Source organism: Prionailurus bengalensis, chromosome E4, assembly GCF_016509475.1.
Source record: "Prionailurus bengalensis isolate Pbe53 chromosome E4, Fcat_Pben_1.1_paternal_pri, whole genome shotgun sequence".
In the NCBI taxonomy this organism is placed as follows: domain Eukaryota; kingdom Metazoa; phylum Chordata; class Mammalia; order Carnivora; family Felidae; genus Prionailurus; species Prionailurus bengalensis.
This window is the reverse complement of record NC_057360.1, coordinates 42,668,550-42,685,985: the sequence shown is the minus strand read 5'-3', so window position 1 is coordinate 42,685,985 and position 17,436 is coordinate 42,668,550. Positions and strand designations below refer to the sequence as shown.

The window sequence follows — 17,436 nt, the reverse complement described above, 5'->3', positions numbered from 1 at the left end:
CCGAGGACCCAAAGCAGAGACGGAAACAGGACAGTACAAAAAGGATTCGGTCATTCCAAAAAGAAGGGAAAAAAATAACGTTTTGAGCACCTACTATGTGCAGGCCCTGTGCTGAGTGTTCAGATTACAACAACAGACAAAGCTTGCCCTTAAGGGGCTCCCAGCCCAGGGGAAGGAGAGAGAGAAAAGACGTGAGGAGGAGAGAAAAAGCGAGAAGAGAAGGAAACAAGGGAGGAGCAGCTGGAGGGTGTGCAGGACATCGATGAGCACACACAGCTGGAAAGGAGGAGTGAGAGCATCCCCACCCCACCCCCACCCCAGGCAAGCCAAGGCCATCTCAAGACCAGGGATGTCCTGGAGCAGAAGGGTACAAAGTCCTGGACCAGGGAAGGCCAACCACGAGGGAAGCCTGGCCAGAAAGCCTCACCAACAGCTGATCGGTTCTTGGTGAAGTGTGGAGGAGTGTGGCTGGCAGGGAGTGAGCTCACCCATCCAGACAACCAATGAGTAAAAAATTCAGATGGGGGCGTAGTGCCTATTGTGTAAAGAGGAGTGAAAAAACCCAGGAGTTCTCAATCCCTGGAAATTCATGCATTTTCTGAGTCCAAGTTGTTGCAGAGAGGCAGGGACTACGAATTTGTTTTCATATGGATCCAAGCTAAATACAATTTTTGCAATAATAATAATAATAATGGCAAACACTTATAAAGCACTTACAATGAGCCAGGCTGTTCTAAGCACTTACCATGTATTAGTTCATTTGCATAGTAAATATGCGGGGGGAGGGGGAATGCTAATGCATTTCAAAGCCAAGCAAGAATGACTTTTGGACTCTCTGTCTCCTCCCCACCGCAGCCCAACACACACACTGTGAAAGCTGACCACTGAAAAGCTCTGAGCCCAATCTCCCTTGCTGGGGTGACGTGACGCAGAAGTCCGGGGGGCGGGGGGGGGGGGGCTAGATTTGGAAACAGCTCCGGGAACGCTTGAATGAGTCCAGATCGTGGGCCAGACCGGCTCACCCTCTCCCTGTCCTTGTCCTCATCCTCTAAGTTGAAGTGCTCCAAGACAGGCCCCACCTAGGTGCTAGGTAGAAAGGGACCCAGGAGATGCCCTGAAGATGATGGCTGGTCATTAGGGGGAGCGTGGCCCCCTGTCTGCCCATTACCAGAGCCAGAATCCACATGCATCAAACCATCGTGGATGTCACTAAGCCCGACTGCCACCAGGGAGCTAGTTTCCATAGTGACAGAGGTACACTAGACCCTTTACATCCCGAGGGAGACATCATAGCCCTTCCTGGATCCACGGAGTGGAGACTGCCACGTAATTTTCCCCATCAAACACAGCCAAGGAGGACGGAGAACTGCACGGGGGACGTGGCTAGCGAGGGCAGAGTCATCGAGCTCCGCTTGCCGGGACGTTTCCCTGGACGGGTCTCTGGCACATGCCGCTCAGCACCGCGCACCGCTCCGTATCAGACGGGGTTTGCTTGTTGCAGGAGAAATCACTTTATGATAAGCCGGACAGCGCCAACTGTCTGCTGCTTTTCGAACCACACAGCCACGAGGGACTTCGGTTAAACATGGTAGGCCCAACATCTCCATGTTCCACCCTGCTGCCACGCCACAATAAGGGTGAGGGAGTGGGAAAGTTACAGAAGCCCCCAAGGGCAAGGGAGAGAACGAAAGCAATCAGCAATGCCTATACCGCTTCGGAAGTTGAGAAGCTAACTGACTCAGGTTGATAGAGAAAAACCTAGAGACCCCGGAGGCACCAATGAGAAATGGGCAGATTCTTTTCTTTTTTTTTTGAAATGTTTACTCATTATTTTTGAGAGAGTAAGAGAGAGTGTGCACCCCCCCTGAGCAGGGGAGGGGCAGAGAGAAAGGGGGGCAGAGGATCCGAAGGGCTCCACGCTGACAAGAGAGGCCCCGAGAGGGGGCTCGAACTCCTGAACCGCGAGGTCATGATCTGAGCCAAAGTCAGATGCTTAGTCGACTGAGCCACTCAGCCACCCCAGAAATGGGCGGATTCTTGCTATAGAGCCGCAGAAAGGCTCAGACATTGGTGACATGTGAAAATAGGGTAGGGAGTACGGCCACAAACAGGAAAGCGATCCCCCAGAGGAGGTGAGGCGATATATGGAAAAGTGGGGATTTCCCGGAAGTTTGCAAACCAAATGGAGACACCCCCCCCCCCACCCTTTTCCTCCTGTTGGCTTTAGGAATGCTGGTGGCTGGGCAAATGGCCCCATCTGGGGGCTCCACCGACCCCTCCCCATGGTGAGACCAGCAGTTAACAACTGTGCCGATGCACACAGAGCTCCCAGTCAGCTTTTAAACGCCTTGCTCGTAAATATGAGCCAACAGCCAGGGATTACTAGATTTTTGAGAAGAGCATCAAATATAAAAAGAAACAAGCCAAAGTAAAGGGAAAACAACCCGAAGAGGCCAGTACTATGCAAGGCACAAAAGAAAACATAAAAACCACCACCACCCATTTGGGACGCCTGGGTGGCTCAGTTGGTTGAGCGTCCGACTTCGGATCAGGTCATGATCTCGTGGTCCATGAGTTCAAGCCCCACGTTGGGATCTGTGCTGACAGCTCAGAGCCTGGAGACTGTCTCAGATTCTGTGTCTCCCTCTCTCTCTGCCCCTCCCCCACTCATGCTCTGCCTCTATCTCTCTGTCAAAAATAAACATTAAAAAAAATTTTTTAGGGGCGCTTGGATGGCGCAGTCGGTTGGGCATCCGACTTCAGCCAGGTCACGATCTCGCTGTCTGTGAGTTCAAGCCCTGCGTCAGGCTCTGGGCTGATGGCTCGGAGCCTGGAGCCTGTTTCCGACTCTGTGTCTCCCTCTCTCTCTGCCCCTCCCCCGTTCATGCTCTGTCTCTCTCTGTCCCAAAAATAAATAAAAAACGTTGAAAAAAATTTTTAAAAATAAATTTTTTTAGGGGCGCCTGCGTGGCTCAGTCGGTTGAGAGACTGACTTCGACTCAGGTCACGATCTCATGGTTTGTGAGTTCGAGCCCCGCGTCGGGCTCTGTGCTAGCAGCTCGGAGCCTGGAGCCTGCTTCTGATTCTGTGTCTCCCTCTCTCTCTGCCCCTCCCTCACTCATGCTCTGGCTCTCTCTCTGTCTCAGAAATAAATAAACATTAAAAAAAATTTTTTTTTTAAAAAGAGCATTTGAAAACCACCACCACCCTTGACATCCTCAAAGATGAGGGTGCCCACAGAACACACAGCAGCCTTTTTAAAAAATTGAGATAGAATTCACATAGCATAAAATTCACCCTTTTAATATATACAATGTAGTGGTTTTTCATCTACAAGGTTGTGCGCCCATCACCACCATCTAATTCCAGAACATCTTCATGATCCCCAAAAGAAACCTTACACCCGTACAATAGTCACTTCCTCCTTCTTTCCTTCCCCAGCCCCAGGCAAGCACTGATCTCCCTTCTGTCTCTATGCTGGGCCTCCCTATTCTAGACACTTCGTAAGTGGAAGCATACAAGACGTGGCCTTTGTGACCGGCTTCTTCCACTCCACACACTGTTTTCAAGGTTCATTCATATGGTGGCAGGTAGCTGGGCTTCCTTCCCTTTTAGGGCTGAGTAAACACTGCACTGTATGGATATTTCACATTTCATTCATTTATCACGTGATGGGCATTTTGGGTGATTTTTGTTTTTTAAGGAAAATGCAGAGAATAAGAATGAGCTCATAAAGTGAACTTATATATTCCGCTTCCTTAAATGAAAATGATTACTCTCCAAATTGCAAGGATCCCCGAGGTGCCCCGCAATTGATGAAAAGAGACCCTTTGTGTCTTCGTGAGACGCGTTTCAAAATTTCAGAACATCGGGGATAAAGGGAAGAGTCTACAAGTCTCTAGAAAGAGACCGGCTCTAGGGTAGCGGCTGACTTCCCAGCAGTCCCCTGTTGAGATCATGGAAAAATGCCTTCAAACGTGCAAGGGAAAGTTGCTTTTAGTCTAAAGTTGTATTTCCAGTCAATCTATCAATTAATTAGGGAGAGCAAATGAAGACATTTTCAAACATGCACATTTTCAAGAAACGTCTTTTTCGACGGTACCTTAAGGACGTGCCCCACTGACGTGAGAAAAACGACACGAAACCCAGGGAGAGACACCGACGGTAGGAAGACTTACCACCAGAGGGAAGAGCAGGAAGGAATATGCACCAACATAACAGTGGTTAGCCTGAGGAGGTGGAAAGGGAGATTGTTTAAATTTCCCCCATATGTTTTTCCATATTTCCAGATCCGTGAGGGTCTATCTGCTCTGCTAGGCTGAGAACAGCCCCAGGACAGAGCGGGGACTTGTTCATCTCGTTTATCCCCGACACCTGGCAGAGAACAGGCACAGAATCAATGCTTCAGTTGAATGTATGGAGGGAGGGAGGAGGGAAAAAGAAAAACTAGGAAGGAGAAATCCCCCACCAAATGTAGACCAGAAACTGAATGGGACCAGGGTCGGGATGCCATAAAGTTTTTATAGACCTTCTGGCTGGCAAATCAGGTTGGCTAGAGAACAAGGAAGGTGACCAGCCTCGGGCGTCCCTCAGGGCTCCCCCGCCTGGGGCCGGGGAAGCCAACTCCTGCTGTAAATAATCTCCCCACCCCCCCACCCCCCACCCCCCCCCCCCCCCCCCCCGCCAACATGGAACTTCACAGTTGAGAGGGACCAGCTTTCCTGTGGCCAAGTACTTTTACTGGCCTCGTCAGAATCAGAAGCCCAGAGTACCAGTGTGTGACCTCCTACACGTCTCTTCCCTGCTCTGGGCCTCAAGTTTCTTCCATTGAAAAACAAGGACGCAAAATGAAATGGGTGTGAGGTGCCTTCCAGCTCTGACCTGAGACCCTGCAACATCCGGGGCAACGGAGGACCAGCTCACTTGCTTAGGCTCAGAAGCTGCCCAAGGCGAGGGCCCCCAGGTGAGGGTAGAGACGGGGGGGGGGGGGGGGGGGGGGGAGTCTCCACCTCCCAGCCACCTCCTTCCACCCGCGCCCGCAGCTTCTGAAATGGGTGCAGGTGCGGAACAGCCTCGGGCCAGTTTTTTCCCCCAGGAGGCAGACCCTGGCCTGGGACAGCAGGTACGCAGCCAGCCGCCAAATCAGAATCGCCTGCTTCGGAACTGGTCACGGTTCCATCGGCAGGTTTCTGGGCTCAGGGGCCAGAGGACTGGGACGGGTATTTGCATGTGAACAAGCGCTCCAGGTGACCCTTGGGCACGTTGACTTGGGAACTGGTGGATCCAGGGGGCTGGGATTTGGGAGAGGAGGTTCAGCGCTCATCATCGAAATAAGGACCACGCATCCAGCACCTACTCCACGTGGGGCACTTTTGGACATCTCTGATCTTTACAACAACCACCCCGTAAAGTAGGTATTATTACTCTAATTGTACAGAAGAGAAAACCGAGACCCAGAGCAGTTAACTGGCCAGACATCACCCCGCTAAGCAGACAAAGAGCCAACATTTTTAACTCTGGGCCTTCTTTGTCCTTCTACCGCACAAGCCTGGCTCTTTGCTTAGGGCCTAAACGGCTGTTTCCTGCCTGCCTCCGGTGTGTGGAGGTGCCCTGCTGAACTGGGAGGGGAGGGGGGGTTCATGCAGAGGAGGAGCGGAGGGCACAAGGGGCCCGCTGCCCATCACTGCTTTGCCCTGTCCCTCTGCCTCTCGGGCCAGTCTCAGGCTCCCAGGAGCCGTTTGGACAGGGCGTGAAGCATCCGCGACTTCCGTCTTCCCTCCTTCCCAGCTTCCTATCGTCTCCCTAATTAAAGACGCCCGGAATAATTCCCCCTGCTGTGTGCTGCTGGCAGTGTGCCCACAGCCCTCCGGGAAGGCAGCTGCGGCACCTGGTACCCTCGCACCGTGGAGACACCTGGGCACCCGCAGGGGACACCTGGGGAAGGGGGACAGAGCAGGGGAGAGAGGAAGCAGCCCCGGGCTGGGGTAGGGGAGTCGGAGGTAATGAGTAAGCCCTACATTTGGGAGGAAGGAGGTGCCAAGAGTTCTCACCCCTCCCATCCCCACCCCCCACCCCCACCCCTGCACCTTAGGCAGAATGACCCAGTCCCCATTCTAAAGAGTTTTCCGAGAGTTTCCGTCAGCCCTGTCGCCTGCTCGTGTATCCGACAGCGCCTCGGTCAGGATGCTTTCTGAGAAGCCCCCACCCCAGAGCCTTGGCCCTGGCCCTGGCCATTCCCTCTGCCTGACAGTGACCAATCACTTGGCTTGCCCGGGACAGAAGGGGTTTGGGGGGATTCAGGACTTAAGCGCTCATGCCAGGAAATAGGGATGAATTAGTCACCGTGCCCCACCTCCTCCTCATTCAGGTCTCAGGCCGCGTGTCCCCTCCCCAAGGAGGCTTCCCTGGCCCTTCGGAGGAAAGTGGCCCCAAGCCACTCCACCCTGACTCCGTGTTGAGTGACGGGACTCGTTTTCTGTTGCTGCCACAGACTTCCCGTACACTTAGCCGCTTGGAACAGCACCCACATGGCGGTCCACGGTTCTGTAGGTCAGAAGCCCATCTGGGCTGGCTTGGCTGGTTTCCCTCTGCTCCGGGTTTCAAAAGGCCAGAATCAAGGTGTCGGCGGCTCTGGAGAGAATCTGCTTCTGAGTTCGCTCGGGTGGGCATCTTTGGAGGGCCATCCTCCTTTCCATGTTCCTTCAGAGCCCTTGGCACCATCTGATGTCATATTTACTTACATGCTGATTCTCCATTCATTGTCCATCCTCCTCCCCTATCTTAAGCTCCACGAGGGAAAGAATCGTGTCTCTATTGTTCACTACGGTGTCCCTAACCGTCCCTAAACAGTGCCTGGCGCGCAGTAGGTCACTGGTGTCGGTTGGATGACTGAATGTTACAAGGGCTGCTGAATGCTCAGTAGAAATGAGAACTTCTGGCAACGTCCAAGGAGGCCTCCCAGAGCTCACCCCTCAGCTGGTCAGATCACAGGTGGTCCGGCAGGGAGTCGCCCGAAGGCTAGAGCGCCCCCTCCTGGCAGCTGCGCTGGAGCCCTGAGCCCGGCTGGCTTCCTCTCTACCTTCTGACCTGCCGCTTCCCCACCCTGCCCTTCTGAGTTATTCTCCCCTTCTCCCACCCAGCACCCCCAGATCCTCGGTGTCCCTGCCTGAGGGTCCTAAAGGGCAGACACCTGAGGCCTGGTGAAGAGGTGGAGGACCGGTCCAGGAGGAGGCAGAGACTGCTACGCCTCCGCTGGGTTCAAAGCCAATCCACCTGGGACTTCAAACAATTAATTTCCCCAATCTGCAAAACGATCAGCTTCGGAGGGAAAACAATTAGCCCAGTGCAAATTGTAATTGTCATCTCACTCCTGATTTTAATTTGGACTAATGAGGGCTAAGTGAGCCAGTCTTCCCACTGCCCTGTGGCCCTGGGCCCTCACCCGCCAGGGGCATTTAACCCTCAGCTGCCCGCCTCGCACGAGTGGCCGAGGGACACTTGCAGGCTGGCACGGGGGCCGTGGCTGGGCTGAGCAGGAGAAAGCAGGTGCCGGCAGGAGGGAGGGAAGAAGAGAGTGCCTCCGGCCCACAGGGGAGCTGCCTGTTTACAAGGCCCCCAGGCAATCAAAGTTTTATTGAACAGAATTGACTACTGGCTCGCTCCTCTGTCACAGCCAGTTAACGCTGGCTGCGCAGTCTCCGGGGACCTGCTTCCAGGAGCATCTGGCTGCCTCCCCTGGGCCAGGGCGCCTCTGCCCGGCCCTGTTCTTCCTCACCCACCCCGCTGCTCTTCGTAGAGGGGCTGGAGAGGGCGCTCGGGCCCACCACCTGCTGGTCACGGGGGTCGGTCTAACGCCAACTCCCACTGAACACGCTAAGGCCTAGAGAGGGAAGGGACCTGTGCTAGGTCACACGGGGGGTCCGTCATGCTTTGTTATTATTACTGAATGGTGTCCTCTGCCCTCAGACACGTCTTTCCTCTGTGGCCCCAGGCTTGGCAGCCAGCGTAATGCCCGGGGTACTGCAGATACAGGAGAGAAGGAAGAATGCCAGGGCCCGAGTCCTCGTCTGTGTTCTTCTACCGCGCCCCTCCCCCCACGTAACCTCGGCTCTGGTTAGGTGGGTTCGATTCATTCATTCACGCATCACTCGTTCATTGCTGGAGCCGTGGGCGGGGCAGTGGGGGGGGCGCATACTAGGTGCCGGGACACAGAGACAAGTAAGGCCCATTCCTGCCCTGTAGGACCTCACAGTCTAGTGGTTCAGCCCTGGGCCCCAAACCCTCAGTGGGTGGCTCGTCCGTGACCCCAGATCCCGAGTGGCGGCAGGTAAAGGAATCAACCCTGGCTTCTGGCTTCTGCCCCTGGCTGCGGGGCCACCCTCAGCTCACCCACATCTTTGAGTCGCTGCTGCTTGTAAGTCTGGAGTCAGGAATCCTGAGCTCTTGTCCCGGCTTCCCCACCAATTTGCCATGTGACCTTGCGCACATCCCTTCCCCGGGCTCTCCCGTCTGGAAGCCAGGGCCCCGGGTTCCGCAGCTTCCGCCTCTGGATTCTGTGACTCTGGCGCAACCTCATCCCGGTTCCATGTGCTGGTGTCTGGTCCCGGCCTGCCACCACCGCTGGGTCACCTGGAGGCCCTGAGCCTCCTGTTCCTCATCTGCAAAGCGGGGAAGGTGGCGACCAGCTGTCTGCGTGGTGAGGTCTCCCTGCAGGTGAAAGTGTTTACAAAGCGGCGGACAAGCGGCAGGTGCCCATGGACCCCACGACTAGGAGAGTGTCATTACTGTGCCCCGGTGGTCCCTACCGCCTCTCAGGCGCCACCCTTCACCCCAGTGGAGGCAAGTGGGCCGGTGGAAGGTACACGAAACGGGCAAGTGGGAGAGGAAGGGCTTCTCCCTCTCGCGGCCTCGGCTTCCTGGGGCCGCTGGGCTGGATCGTGTCTCCGGCTTCTAACCCTGACGAGCCCAGTTCTGCAGTGGAGACCCCTCTAACAGCGAGGGCAGCCTGCGAGGGCTCACAGCCTCGTCAGTGTCCTGCCCGGGCCCCTCTTGCTGTCTCCTGACGGAAGGCTGCCCTTCTCCAACATTCTCCTCCTCTTGGCATTTTCTCCAGCATCTCCTCCCTCCCCCCTGCGTGCCCCCAGCCCGTTTCCCTTCCCCACTGCTTGTCTGGCCTTTGGTGACTTTAGCTGGGCCGCCTGCCTGGAATCTCTTTCCTCCCTATGCTGCCCCCACACCCACGTCTGCTCTGACGGAGGCCGCATCTGCCTCCCTCCTCTCCTGGGCCTGGCCCAAGGGAAGGGAGGTCGGGTCCACAGCCTCAGTACCCGTTCCCGTCAGAGGAGGCTTAGAACCCATCATCAGACGCTCGTCTCTTGTCACCAAAGAACAGGAACCAGCCCCTCCAGCATGGCTGCCTCCTCATGGCAGGACGTTCTCACGGCAACCCCTGTTGCTGCAGCGTGAGCCGTGACCCCAGGTGTTCGAGTGTCTCCCCCTCCCCTCAGAACGCATACCTGGTCTTTCCCTTCTGCTCAGATATCTCATGCCCGTCGGCCGATGGGGTCCGCGGAAATGCAGCCTGCCCCGTGGAGAAGTGGGTGTCCTGCTGGGGGTGGGGAGGTGAGGGCAGACCTGGGATCTCCATCTGTGGTTATCAAGGGCTACCTGGGGAAGCATGCAGGCCCCTGGGTTTCACCTCCAGAGAGGCCCATTCTGGGAGACTGGGGTGGATTCCAGGAATCTTCTTGATGAACAGGCACTCTGGCCGGATGATCGTGGCTCAGAAAGACCCTGGACCACCGTCTGTGAAACATTGGTCTGGATCCACCAGGCAGAGCTCTTGTCGCCTGCTCTTATTTTTTTTGTAAGTTAATTTAATTTGAGAGAGAGAGTGCAGGAGTGGGAGAGGCAGGGGAAGAGGCGGGGGGCGGGGGGGACCGAGGATCCGAAGCGGACTCTGTGCTGACAGCTGAGAGCCCGATGCGGGGCGCGAACTGACGAACCGGACGGTGAAATCATGACCTGAGCAGAAGGCTGACGCGTAACCGACTGAGCCACCCAGGTGCCCCTTGTCTCCTGTCTTTAAGGCCCTGGAGTTTAGGGGCAGAGAGAGAAACCATCAGCTCCCTGCTCCCGTCTTGTCAGGGGCCTCAAGGAGCGACTGACCCTACGTTTCTAGGCTGCTGTCAGCACCCTCTTCCTGCCAGGGTGGCCCCTGGCAATCCTGACCTGCACCCCCGCTGCACTGGCTGAGGAGTGGGAGCCACAGGAGAGGGGAGGGGCTGCTTGGGGGGCGGCAGCTGGGAGCAGGGACAATCTCTGTAGGAAAGATATTTCTCGCCCCGGGGATAAGGCAATGCTGTGGTGTCCCAGCGAAAGGTTTTAAGGCCCCTCTCACCTTTGCGGACATACTTTGTGATCCAAGCACTTTGAATTCTTCACCTGGGCTCACTCAGCTGGTCACAGCCCCAGGCGTCACATGTCACATACGGATGCTATGGAAGCTTCAGCATAGCCCCTCACAGGTTCCAGACCCCAGCCCAGAGAGCAGCGGTGTCTTTGTCATTAAGGCACAAGCACATCTTGTCACCCTAGGACCCACGGGAGCACCAATGCCGCACCCCCCATCCTCAGGCCATTACGGCTGCTTGCCCCTCAGAATGACCCAGGTGGGGGGCGCCGGGGTGGCTCAGTCGGTTAAGCGTCCGACTTCAGCTCAGGTCATGATCTCGCGGTCCGTGAGTTCGAGCCCCGCGTCGGGCTCTGTGCTGACAACTCAGAGCCTGGAGCCTGCTTCGGCTTCTGTGTCTCCCTCTCTCTCTGCCCCTCCCTCACTCGTGTTCTGTCTCTCAAAAATAAATAAAGAGTAAAAAGTAACAGGTGAGGGGCGCCTGGGTGACTCAGTCTGTTGAGCGTCCAGCTCTTGATTTCAGCTCAGGTCATGATCCCAGGGTGGTGGGATCAGCCCCAAGCCAGGCTCTGAACTAAGCATGGAGCCTGCTTAAGATATTCTCTCTCTCCCTCCCTCCCTCCCTCCTTTGCCCCTCTCCCCTGCTCCCTCTCTCTCTCTCTCTCTCTCTCAAATAAAAATAAAAGTAACAGCTAAAATTAATAATGCTAGTTGGCCCAATATATCCCCCAAATTATCATTGCAACATTTAATCAGCATAACAAACTTAATAATGAGATATTCCGCAGCCTTTGTCCATATTAAATCTTCTCAAGCTGGTGTTCATTTGCATGTGCAACGCATCTCAGTTTGGCCACATGTCAAATGCTGGGTGGCCGTATATGGGGCTACCATATTGGACAGGGTGACTCAGCATAAAATGCGGAGCCATCTTCTCTGGCCTCTGCCTCCCCTGACTTCCTACTGTCCTCAGGAAGCAGCCCTTCCCTTCCTCTGGGCTCTTTCCGGGTTGTGCTCCTCTCCCCTTCCCTCTCACCTGCCCATCTTCCAGTCCACCTCTCTCTCTCTCTCTCTCTCATCCCCTCTGTCTCCTCAGCTCTCTCCTGGAGAAGGCCTTATTGTCAGACAAGAAACCTTTAAATAGGTGAGACAAAGGTGACAAATGTTCCTCATTTACATTCAGGTTCTATCTGGCATTTTTGGCCCCGCTGAATGACACCTCTATCAAAACATCTCATTTGGAAATGTCAGAGTGGCCTTTGATAAGTCATCAGTCACCCTGATGGCGGCTGACAGGCAGTAGCGGTGTGGTGGTATCTAATACGCTGTGGAATGCGTCTTCCGCAGTTGCGTAGTATTTTATTTATCTAACATGGCACGAAATCCCTCCTGAAGGAAAGAAACCGTTAACCTTGCCACACTAGGCTCCGCCGAAGCTTCTTTTCCCTTCACTCTCCAGCCTCCCTTCCCGCCCGGAGGCAGAATCTTCCAGTCACCGCAAGCCACACTCTCAGGCACCTCTTCTCGCTCTGACAGGAGTCAAGCCAACCACCCTCGTGGCGCCCCTTCGGGAAGCCGTAGAAGGCGCACGCCGGGCCCTGAACCCAGGTGCTTGGGGTCGCCTGTGACTCTCACCTGGATCGTGAACCCGGGAGGAAACCCAGCCTCCTCTGCAGACAGCCTCCTCTTCCCGGATGTGATTGCCCGTCTCGTCCCCCTTCCCTTCCCCGTCTCCCTCCCGCCCTGCCCCAGCTCCTCCAGCCCTCCGGAGCCTGGCCCAGAGCCTGCCTGTGGCTGCCGAGAAAGCATAGAAATAAATGCCGAGGTTTTTCCGATCACCTATTTCTGATCAAAAATAAAGGCCACTCAAGTCCTTGATGGGCGGGGCTGGTTCAGTCCAAGCAGCCGGCTCCTGGCTCCTCGCCCCATTTCACCCTTGCGTCTGGAGTCCCCCTCTTTTCTCACTCCGGAGCGCTTCCTCCTCCCCTCCCCGCGGTTCCTCCCCACACTTTGGGGGTTGAGGCTTGGGCCAAGTAGTGCAAGTAACAGATACGGTGGGTTAGAAACGGGTGGCATAAAGGCTCCTGGCTTGTCCCTGAGTTAGAGGAAGAAACCGCTGTGTTAAGATAGCCACAGGCCACGGAAGCGTCTAGACGGTTACCTTGTAAACAGAAACCCCAGCATGAGATGCGCTGACCCGCATCCAGACGTGTTGGATGTCTGTCCGAAACCACTTTGGCAACCCATTCAAACCATCCTCCGACGATTCTCTTTGTCTCCGTCATCATCAGTGAAGAAGAAATACCCCATGCGTGCGCGCACACACGCACACACTCACACGATTTTTCAGCGTGAGCCTTTCCCCGTCCCTGCTTCCTCCGGGTGCTGTGTGATGATTTCTGCAGAAGACAGCATCTCGTAAAGAAAAGAATGCTCGCTCTGGAGCTGAACCAGCCCGCTCCGATTTGAGCTCTTCAGGCGCGGTTCTTTGCCAGGAAGCCGCTTCTGAGCCTCGGCGTTCTCATCTGTGAGATGGGCCAAGGATGCCAGTCTCATAGAGCTAGACCCAACACTACCAGCGGTCACCACCCCCCTTCCTCATCCCTCCCCACCCTCTCCCTCTCCCTGTGCAGCTGTGAGGGGGAACAGGTTCCGGGCTGGCTGGCAGAGCCCTCCGCCCTCGCCTCAGGCCTTGGATTAGCCACGTGTGGAATCCAAACGGGATGGACACGTCAGCCTGTGTCGCCCGCCCACGCATCTAGTCTGGACATGGGGCTAGGCCCTACTTCAGCAGGACCCACGTGAGCCACCCCTGAGGGGGGACTGCCACCTTCATAGAAAGCCTTCTGTTAAGGGGGACCCCGCTGCCAGCCGCGGGCAAGCACATCATTTGTTAGTTTACCTCCCGCCGCGTTTATTGAGCACCGACCGCTTGTGGGGCTCTGTGCGAGGCGAAGGCAGAGCCAGGATGACGCAGGCCCAGCCTGTGCTCTGGAGAAGCTCGGCCTGGGGAGGCAGAGGATCACTCCGTGGCTCCCGCCGGACTAGGGTGGGTGCTGTGAGAGCAAGAGGAGGGCGAGACCGCGCCACAAAGGGGAGGACAATTGAGCTGGCGCTCGGGGGGGTGTTTAAGAGCTCCCCAAGCAGAGAATGGAAGGACACTCCAAAACAACAAGTTCAAAGTCCTGAAAGCACAAAAGAGAACAGCCAGTGCCTACACAGCTTGGGGAAAGAGAAGAGGAGGGGAGGGCCTGGAGAGGTGAGCAGGGATGCGACTGGGGGGGGGGGGGGGCGCCGCTGCTGGAGTAGCCAAGGGCCCTGCCCTTCAATCGAGGGGAGCAGTGACCTCTCTCATCGCAAGACAAAAGATGTGTGTGATACAGACAGAAAGCCCAGATGGCAGCTGTGGGATGTCAGGACCGAGCACCGTGAGGGACACTTCATGGAGGAGGAGGGGCCCCAGGCGAGCCATGAAGGCTCAGAAGATTCCGGTCCGTGCGGAGAAAGCGGCTTCCGATCCCCATTCACATGCCACCAAGCAGCCGTGTCCCGGGGGGGGGGGGGGGCCCTTTCCTCTGACACTGTAGCGACGCAGCAGACGGACGGAGAGTGCGGGGCTCCGCCCATGCCTGCTGGAGGAGAGAACTCCCGTATCGAGCGCCTTCTCTGTGCCCACACTGTGCCAGATTGGCCGTATTGCGTCATTTAATCCTCAAAATAACCCCGTGAGGTATCGTTCCCATTTTGCAGCTACAGAAACTGATAGAGAGGTTAAAGAATTCGTTCAAGGTCACACAGCTAGTAAGAGACTGAAGTCGGGCGGTGGGGGGCGCCTGGTTAAGCGGTTAAGCGTCCGACTTCAGCCAGGTCACGATCTCGCGGTCCGTGAGTTCGAGCCCCGCGTCAGGCTCTGGGCTGATGGCTCGGAGCCTGGAGCCTGTTTCCGATTCTGTGTCTCCCTCTCTCTCTGCCCCTCCCCCGTTCATGCTCTGTCTCTCTCTGTCCCAAAAATAAATAAACGTTGAAAAAAAAAATTTTTTTTTAAAATAAAAAAAAAAGAGACTGAAGTCGGGATATGAACTCAGGTCTTTCATGTTCTAAAAGCTTTGTTCTTTCCGCCCCCCGCTGTACAGAGCATTTGGATCCCAGCTTCCTGAACCTGATCTCCTTTTAGCCCCTGGGGTTCTGGAGGAATTTATATGACACTGATGCTGCCTTCATCATTAGAAGGCTGTCACTAGGGTGACAGGGAACAGTAGATATGGAGCTGTCACAATGAGAAAAATGAGGTGATGGGGAAGGCACTTCATCACTGCTTCCGGATTAGAGGCAGCCACCGCTCTGCCTGGCAGAAGGCTCTGTCATTGTTCTGCTTCGGCTGCACCCCCCGAACCCGTCCTAGCCCCCCCGTCTTCAAGCAGGTGGAATCCAGGCCTCAACCCCACCCCCACCCCGATTCTGAAAGATGAAGTAACTTTCGTGGAAAGGTTGGCCAGCCCACCATCTTCAGAACGGCCCAAGGAGGAGGGCAGTGCTTCTGAACGCTTTGGGGGTCACAGGCCCCGCTGAGAATCTGAAGCAGGCGGTGCCCTTCTCTCCGTGTGCACACACACGCTCACACGCACGTGTGTCTGCACACAGTTGGAGGCATTTCCACGCTCTTCAGCCCATCTGTGGACTCCAGAGGCTCGGTGGGCGTTCTTTCTGGAGATGCTGGGGGAATAGATTCATGATAAACATAGTTCCTGACCGTGTTTCCCCTACTCACCCCCTTCTTGGTCCTGCGGTGTTTGGAGAAAGCAAAGGAAATGGAACTCAGGGCCAGTAGCTGCTTTCGTGAGTGTGGCGGGGGGAGGTGGAAGTCAGTGGCCACATGAGCGCTCTGGCTTCTCTGCGTATTTGGATCGCTTGAGGGTCTTTGCATCCGTCAGGGAGCACACGGCCTGCCTGGGCCATCCGTGGTGGGCCCCCATCTGAAAATCGGTCAGGCTCCCCGCCACTCAGGATGCCGGCCCTCAGAATCCTGGGAGCTCCGCCTTGCACTGAACTCACTGAAAAATGCTTTGGAGAAAAGCCCGCTCCCGCAGGGTCCCGCCGCCGCCCCGGCCGCCCCTGGGAGCTCCTGTCCCTCCCTGGCTGGAAACACGTGCGCTCTTAAAGCTGCCTCATCACCTGTTTAAACTAGACATTTGGTGCGTAATGACTCCTGGCTGGGACCAGAGAAAGCCATCAGCCGTCCTCTGCAGGGGGCAGACCTACCGGACGTGTCCTGGCTGGCGGCAGGTGCAGGGAGGCACTCCTCCCCAAGGCAGAGTTGGCTGGGGGGGAGGGAGCCCCGGGGTTGATGGGGGAGCTTTTAGAAGTCGGGCAAAGACGGCTGACACCTTGCTCCCTCCCTTCCCCTTCTCTGCTGCTCCTGGGCACAAGGTGATCCCAGAACGTGAGGGGACGCAGCAGAGAGGCGGCCCCAGATCATTCCCCAGCCCTGCCATGGCACTCATGGGGCAGGGCAGTCTCGTGTGCACCTGCCCCGGCCTCCCAGCTGGAGGAGTCAGACACTGTGGGCAATACTGAGGCTTCCGGGCCCTGGGGTGTGGCTATAAAGCCAGATTTGCCGCTTGCCCAGAGTTCTGAGGTCTGGGGAGAGAGGCTCTGGAGAAACGTAAGCTATAGCTGTGTTAATTATTATTTTTATCATTAGTACAGAGGAGCATGCGCCCCTGTCCATCCCCTGGGGAAATGGCTGTGGAAACAAGTTGCCAACACCTAGGCCTTGTGCCCAGGGGAGCGAGCCCTGGCAAAGCACAGCCTCCGGATCCTCCCCTGCCACCCCGCCAAGCGGGTTCACCTAGCCGGGCACCCGCCTCCCTGCCCGCCACCTCCCCCAGTACACACGCACCTCGTGCACGTGCTCACACATGCGCGCGCACACACACACAGTGCTCCAGCACAGGGAAGGGCACGTAGCCCCCGGAACTCTTGTTCTTACCTCCTCACCGGAAGAAAACTCGGAAAGCTACACGTAGCAGAGCCACGTGAAGGTCCGCGGGAAGACTCTTGCTTTCGGCGTTCTGGAGATTTCTGCGGACAGGCACTTGCGCGCGCGTCATTCCGTAGGCTCCCTCGCAGCCTGGCAGTTGAGGGCTGAGCCTCACACAGTGCTGGACTTGAATCACGGCCTCCACATGTACTAGCTGTGTGATCTTGGGCAGGTTGCTTACCTTCTCTGAGCCCCCATTTCCCTTACGGGCTGGTTGTGTGGACTAAGTAAGAAGGAAGCTTTGTAAAAGGCCCCGCACACGGTAAGCATTCAATAAATGGTTCGTATTGAAATTCAAGGCAGACATTCTTGTCGCCATGTGACAGAGGAGAAGAAACAGGGCTCAGCGAGATTGTCCCAAAGTTGGTGCATGGTGGGGCTGGGATTAGAACCTCTAGGGGAGCCTGGGTGGCTCAGTCGGTTGGGCGTCTGACTTCGGCTCAGGTCGTGATCTCGCGGTCCGTGGGTTCGAGCCCCGCGTCAGGCTCTGTGCTGACAGCTCAGAGCCTGGAGCCTGCTTTGGATTCTGTGTCTCCCTCTCTCCCCTCCCCTGCTCACGTTCTGTTTCTCTCTCTCTCTCTCTCTCAAAAATACATAAAGATTAAAAAAAAGAAGAAGAAGAATCTCTGAACTTCTACCCAGACTGGATCTCCTACTGCCAGACCCTTCAGAGGCTGATTTTTCCCTGGCCGACTTGGTGGCAGTTTGGGACTGGGGTCCCTTGCATTGGCCCTTTGGTTTCTCCCATGCAGCCAGCTGTGTCCACCACCGGGGAGAACCCCACACACATGGCCACCTTTCCAGGGACTTCCCAAAGGGGTCCCCTGGGGGGCACACGCACGGCTCGGTCGGTTAAGTGTCCAACTCTTGGTTTCGGCTCAGGTCACATCTCACAGTTTGTGAGTTCGAGCCCCGCCATCGGGCTCTGTGCTGACGGTGCGGAGCCTGCTTGGGATTCTCTCTCTCCCTCTTTATCTACCCCTCC

The 17,436-nt window shown here is 56.1% G+C and overlaps 1 protein-coding gene and 1 non-coding gene across 3 annotated transcripts in view; both read left to right on the top strand.

Annotated features, from left to right (window-relative positions):
• Window positions 1-17,436, top strand: part of LRRN2 (leucine rich repeat neuronal 2) — a 61,678-nt gene that overhangs the window by 24,560 nt on the left and 19,682 nt on the right. The gene's annotated exons all lie outside the window — the stretch shown is intronic.
• On the top strand, window positions 16,854-16,938 carry TRNAR-UCG. The gene has a single exon. It is a non-coding gene; the product is annotated as a tRNA-Arg (tRNA).